The 7,314-nt window shown below is 40.0% G+C and overlaps 1 pseudogene; it reads right to left on the reverse strand.

Annotated features, from left to right (window-relative positions):
• Positions 1–5,506: 5,506 nt before the first annotated feature.
• Positions 5,507–6,767, reverse strand: LOC112867765 (gametocyte-specific factor 1 pseudogene; annotated as a pseudogene).
• Between the last annotated feature and the right edge of the window lie 547 nt (positions 6,768–7,314).

Raw genomic sequence — 7,314 nt, forward strand, 5'->3', positions numbered from 1 at the left:
TGGCGCAGTCGGTTAAGCGTCCGACTTCAGCCAGGTCACGATCTCGCACTCTGTGAGTTCGAGCCCCGCGTCGGGCTCTGGGCTGATGGCTCAGAGCCTGGAGCCTGTTTCCGATTCTGTGTCTCCCTCTCTCTCTGCCCCTCCCCTGTTCATGCTCTGTCTCTCTCTGTCCCAAAAATAAATAAAAAAACGTTGAAAAAAAAAAAAAAAGAATAAACATCTGATATGGTCTGGCTCCTTGCCTGTGATTTCTTCCAATTGGTTCCTTGAAATGCTACCCCCACCCCACTGTGACTGTGTGACAGGCGTTCCTTTAATACTGAAGTATAGAAGCCTCCCAAAATTTTGCACAGTGTTTTTCTCTACCCTTTTTTCCTCCTCCTGCCTATCTGCCTGGAAGATCTCTGCTCTTCAAGAGTTGGATCACATTACATTTCTGTGACATCCCTTTTTGATGCCTCAGACTCTGTCCTCCTATTCTAGCATTGCTCATATCGTATTGTGCATATGTGGTTATCTGCTGCTTCCCACAAAACGGCAAGCTTCTGGGGGAGAAGGGACTGTATCTCATCATCTGCATTCCTTAGAATCTACATAATAACTGGTAGATAGAAAGTGCTCAGAAAAGTCTTTGTTGAATAAATTAATGATGCCCAAGCATATATATTAATGACCCTTTGGTATCATTAATTATCATGACAAAAATCAGACTTAGAAGATAGGGATTACTAAACAAAGCAGTTAATACAACAGCAGTTTGCTGCATTATCAAGTCAGGGGAAGGCAATTTCACGTAGTGCTTATGAACTTAAGCATTGGAGTTGGGTGGACTCAGGTTCACATCCCAGCTCAACACTTACTAACTGTGCTAAAATCTTTTTAAGCTATGTTTTCCTGGGGCACCTGGGTGGCTCAGAGAGTTGAGCACCCAACTCTTGATCTCAGCTCAGGTCATGATCTCACGGTTCATGAGATGGGGCCCTGCGCTGGGCTTTGCACTGACAATGTGGAGCCTGCATGGGATTCTCTCTCTCCTCCTCTCTCTTCCCATCTCCCCTTCTCTCTCAAAATAAATAAATAAACTTAAAGGAAAAGATACGGTTTCCTAATCTATACGATGGGGTCGATAACCCATAGCCATGCTTTGCGGAGTTGTGATGAGAACAGAATGAAACAATACGTGTATAAAAGCATAGTCCCTGGCATGTAGAAGGATAATACATTTATTGCTAAGATTTATTATTAAGAATCCTTCAATTCTGTAGTACTTCTGTCCAATTGGTTCTGGGTCCATTAGTATACTGTCAATAGCATTTCCCAAGCTTATAAAATCCAGTTGCTGGGAAGGACCTGACTGAACATTTTAGAAGTCCTGAAATTAGCCTAGTCTGGCTAATCTCTTTAGTGGCACATGCAGATGGTAACTGTATTTGGAAACTGCTATCTGTAATAACTGGCAAAAATTTGGCAATACTTCCTGAATTACTCAACACAGATATTCCCCCTCAAAAAGATAAGCTTAAATCATAAGGCTGCCAAGCATCACTAAGGAAAAAGGTTTGCAAGGCTATCTCTAACAAAGCCTCATGGGTTATATTTATTAGTGAATTAATGTGACCCAGGGCCTGACCCCAAGTCTGAGGTCCCACAGGTTCACTGTTCTCAGGACCTCAGAGACTGATACACATGAATGAAAAGGTACCTGAGTCTGAGTTGTCATCTGAAAATCAATTTTTTTTTTACTGTAATCAAACACATAACAAAATTCATCATCTTAACCATTTTGAAGCATACAGTTCAGTTGTATTAAGTACATTCAATATGTTGTACAACCATCACCAGCATCCTTCTCCATTAATATTTTCATCTTATGAAACAAATTCTATAGCCATTAAAGAAGAACTCCCCATTCAGTCCCTTCCCCCCACCCCCTGACAACTGTCATTCTACCTTCTGTCTCTATGACACTTAAAAATAGTCTGAAGAATTAATAGAAGTTGGGAGAGGTGGGGAAGAGAAAGGTTGTGGGAGGGAAAGAATTCCAAGCAGAGAGAATAAAATGTGTAAAGAATCTGGGGCAGGAAACCCTCAACCCTTAGGAGGAAGGCAGCCATTGGAGCTGGAGTGTACAGAGAAGGGAGAAAGATTCAAGCTGAGGATGAAGAGGGAAGTGATGGGCATTAGTGTCTTCTAAGCAGGGAAGTGGCATGATCCAGTCCATTTTTAAATGAACACTTGCTACATGGATTAAAGTAGAATGAATGAATGAATGAATGAATGAATGAATGAATGTGGGAAACTAGGAGATTATCCTAATCCTGCAGGTAAAGAAAATTGTGGTATAAAAATCAGTGCTGTGGTAGTGAAGACAAAGCGTAGCTGTTGGCTTCAAAGAAATATATAACAAATAAAAATATAACTTTGTGATGGGTTGAAAGAGGAGGAAGAGGGAGATTTCAAGGATGACCACCAAATTTATGGTTTTAGCAGCCAGTCAGTGGAGGTGCCATTTTCTGAGTTGGGGAAATGCAAAGGTGAACCGGATTGGGGAGGATAGGTAAAGAGATCATGAATACAATTTTAGACCTCTTGTATTTATGACAATCTTGTGATTTCTAGTTGGAGATAAATGATGACAATGGTGATGATAGACAGAATTTTACACATGTATTTGTGACAATCCTGTGACATCTAGTTGGAGATAGATGAGATAGATAGATAGATAGATAGATAGATAGATAGATAGATAGATAGATAATTTGAGTCAGAAAAAAGATCTGGGACAGAACTATAAATCTGGGGATTCATCAGCATGAATGAAATCTTGGGACAAAGTATTGAGTGAGAAGACAAATACATGTCAATGACTCTACCATGTAGAAGTCAGATGGGAGAGCAGGAAGGAGCAAGTAGATGACAGAATGAGTGGCCTGTGAGGTTAGAAGAAAACCAGGAAGCCAAGAAAATTCAAAAAAGGAGCACCCTTTTAGTAAGGGAGAGCCTTGACAATGGGAATGAAATTCTCAACATCCTAGCTGAGAGGCTTCCCTCTCCTCTGCTCTGAGCAGGATACTGGTCAGCTCCTACATTGGCTCCTCTCTTCCTCTTTTATATGTGCAGTTCAAGCTCTTATGCTGAAATCCTTTTATCTCTCTAGATATGTCATTGGCCAATGTCACAACATTAGCAGGTGACTTACGTGTCTATTAATACAACCCACATTAATAGTTTGACCACCAAAGCAAAGGATACTTTCCAACAGCTCAAGGAAATTTTTCAGTAGGTAAGAAGGCCAATGCTAGTTAATATCATAATCAACTCTTAAGAGGGCAATCTAACTTCTCTCATTTCCACATTCCTAGGAACCCATAGAACATGATTTGTTCATAAACACTGGTGATTCCAAGCAGAAGACAAGCATAGAAGGGACAAAAAAAGGGCAAGATAATTTTTCTGGAGGGTTTGTTTCTTCCTGACTGAGATGTGTTATGGTGAAAAAAAAATCAGCAAGTTTGGCTCTGACAGTAAGTTATGCAATCTTTGGGAAATCACTTAGTGTCCCTCAACTTTAGTCTTCTCATCTGTAAAGCAACGAAACTGAAGTCGATTTTGTTCAACCCTCCCTCTGGTTCTAATGGTCTGTCATTCTAAAAATACATGACGATTAAAAAAAAAGTAAATGACCGTTTTCAATTTAGCTTAAGCAGAAGTTTGGTCTCTAAACTCATCAGGACACAAAAAAGCACTAGAAGACCCAGAGCCAATGATTTGCAACAACACTTATCAGCCCGATCTGCCATTTGCCATACTGGAAAGAGTGTTAAGTAAAGCAAAACTCTCACTAGTTTTTTGGTCCTTTTAGATGTAAGCTTTCTTAATAATAGTCATTTGAGGTTTTCAACCACAGGGTGTTCATTCCTCTAAGGATTTTAAATAGATGGTCTCTCTAGGACACTAGTGCAGCAAGAAAGAAGGAAAGGAGGGGAGAACAAAAAGAAGGAGGGAGGGGAACAGGGACAGAAGGAGAAAATTTTTAAAAGAAATGGAGTATGTCCTATTAACTAGAAAGAGTGGTTCCCATTAGAAAAGAACATTCTCTTTGACTGTATCACCGACTCTGTGCTCTTAGAACAATGTGGCAAAAAAATTTTAAAAAGGAATTTTGTCTTCATGATAAAAGATTGATCGATTCATTCATTGGTGAGTGACATCAAAGGTGGCAGCATTTTTTCTTCATAATGTACTTGGTGAGAAATAACTGAAATTAGCAACAGACTAAGTTAATGCTAATTATCCCTGGAAACTGAGCATACTTTTAACAAGATTGGTGTAAAAAAGCCATGAGCATATTAATTTTTTTAAGTTGCATATGCAGATATGGCCTTTAGAATCAGACTTATTATTCCACAGGATGCTGCCTATATAAAGAAATGAGGATGGATGGGTGATATATATATGATATATATATTTCATATATATCTATGATATATATACACACATATGCAAACACACACACACATAGACTTCTTAAATGCCTTAACTTTAGGCACTCAAATGTAGTCTATGAAGCAAGCATATACACTTATCTAAATGTTGTTATTGATATGGAAATGTTACTATCTATGGAATTCTTTTTTTTTAATTTTTTTCCAATGTTTATTTATTTTTGAGAGACAGAGAAAGAGTGTGAGTGGGGGAGGGGCAGAGAGAGAAGGAGACACAGAATCTGAAGCAGGATCCAGGCTCTGAGGTGTCAGCACAGAGCCCGATGTGGGGTTTGAACTCACGAACCATGAGCTCATGACCTGAGCCGAAGTCGGACACCCAACTGACTGACACACCCAGGCGCCCCTCTATGGAATTCTTTTGGAGTAAAAACTATCTATCCCACCCATGAACCTCTGCCACCAAATTCTCTTTTCCTGAAACAGCCAATGTTATCAATTTTTATGTACCTTTCAGAAATATTTTATAAAAAGAAGTGAATATATGTATGTATATGTATACATAAGACATAACCGTACATACATATAGACGTATGTGTATATATGTATAAACATATATATATATATATATATATATATACATATACATATTCCTTTCATTTTGTTACCTCAAAGGAGAGGATGAAATACTTACCCTCTTCCATTAGTAATATTGTAGAGCTCATTTTTTATCAATACATAATGTTCTTCATTTCTTTTTTGTGGATGTGTGGTATTAAATTGTATGGGTCTATATAATTTGTTTCATCAGGACTCTATTGACAGACATTTAATATTTCACTTAAGTTGTTTTCAATATTTGCTATTAAAAGCAACGCTGCAGTGAATGACTGTGAACATACATCATTTCACACATTTGGCTATATTTGCAAGGAATCGTTCCCAGGAGAGAAATAAGGAGGTCAAAAGGTATGTGCACTTGTAATTTTGTTAGGAACTATTTTCTACTTTGCTGTGTGTGTGTGTGTGTGTGTGTGTGTGTGTGTGTGTGTGTGTGAATAAGTGATGTATATACAAGGACCAATGATTTACCCAAATGGAAGTTGGGGAAAGTAAGTCTCCCACATACCTATTTCCCACAGTCACTGAATCCCCCAGAAGAAACCATTGTGACCAGTGTCTTGTGTAAGTTTCCAAATAATATTCTATGCAGATATGTATCTATAATATAAAAACAATCATATATGTATCTATAGGAGAATTATGACAATTTGACAGATATGCACTTTTCTTCTGTTAGTTTGTGGGGATCAGAAGACTCTTGCCAAGAGAGGTTTTTGTTTTTGTTTTTGTTTTTTAAAGTCACAGACAGTTAATCTTTCTACAATGAGATTAGGAGGGAAAAAAAATGAAGAACCCACTGGTAGCAGTAGGAAGCAAGAGCCTTCTAGGGTCTGCCATTTGATGAGATAGATATTCAGTTATTGTGCATTTCCGTTGATTTTACATGGCGGAACATATGGCAGAGATTTGGGAACATGCATGCCTGAAACCAGGTTACTGTTACGCTCCCTAACTATGTTGCTTGCAGGGCTGTTGTTCCCACAGTAGTTGGCTGTGCCCACGAAAAATGGGGTGCTGGTCTGTTCCCACAGATTGTTATCCTACTCCTCATGGTAAGGAGGGCACTGCCATGTGTTCTCAGCCAGAGTCTCTTGTCCAAGGTTCCTGGTTTGGTTGACAACATCCTCCTGTTCAATACAACTTTTATCATCACAGTTTGAGATATGGTGGCCAATTTCAGCCTGAGCAACAAGCATTGAAGGGAGAAGTGGCCAATTTGTTTGCGACATCAGGTTATTTCTTTCTGCACTTGATAAGATGATAAGGAAACCTGCAGGCCCTGATCTGGTGGTTTTTGTCATAGAGACATTGTAATAGCTTTTCAGGGTCCAGGGAATCGATGTAAGTTTCTTCCATGTTGGAAATGAAGGAGCTAAATCCAAGTGCTTTTCCCTAGAACTAGACTGCGATGAAATGGACAAATTACATGAAGCAGTCAAGTTTGGGGGCTGGATGTATCTCCTAAAGCAACTGGTTAAACACTTAACAGAGCTGAGGTATCCGTAAAACAATTGTTTTTCTTCCTCCGTGGAGACGCGCTCTTCTTACAGTCGCTTTCTCCCCACACTGGCGCCCCGGCTTCTGGCTTCAGACATTAAGGGGCGGAGACACCCCACTTCCTGCGACGCTGGTCTTGGCTTTGCGGGAGCCTGGGCCTCCTGGAGCCTCCTTCCCCTTTGAGGGGCACACCACCCTAGGCCCTTCCCACTCTTTAGGTTCCTGTTTGTTTGTTTGTTTAATGTTTATTTATTCATTTTAGAGAAGGGGGCGGGGGGGGGGCGAGGGCGGGCACAGTGAATCCCAAGCAGGCTCCATGCTATCAGCACAGAGCCGGAACTGGGGCTAGAACTCAGTAAGCATTAAATCACCTGAGCCGAGATCAAGAGTCCATGCTTAATGGACTGAGCCACCCAGGTGCTCCAGGAATAACGTTTTTGTTGTCTTGTCATTCTTTATCAGCCCACACACCAACAACATTGTGGATTCCATCAGGAAAGCTATGGTTCTACTGACCTTTACTATGCCTATATGTACATTCTGGATGGAAGAGGGGCCATGGATAAGGGTTGAATTTTCTAATCTGTATTCGCTGCAAACATCTGAGATCTTTCATCTTCCCAGTGATAGAGGCTGTGATGGGTCTACTGCTCCCTTTGTTTTGTGTTTTTCTCTTTCTTTACTGGGTTTTCTTAAACACTAGAAGGCTACACATTTGGATTTTAAATTGCAAGCTGCATTCGAAGAA

This window comes from Puma concolor, chromosome B4 (assembly GCF_028749965.1).
Source record: "Puma concolor isolate L17-30 chromosome B4, mPumCon1.1.hap2, whole genome shotgun sequence".
In the NCBI taxonomy this organism is placed as follows: domain Eukaryota; kingdom Metazoa; phylum Chordata; class Mammalia; order Carnivora; family Felidae; genus Puma; species Puma concolor.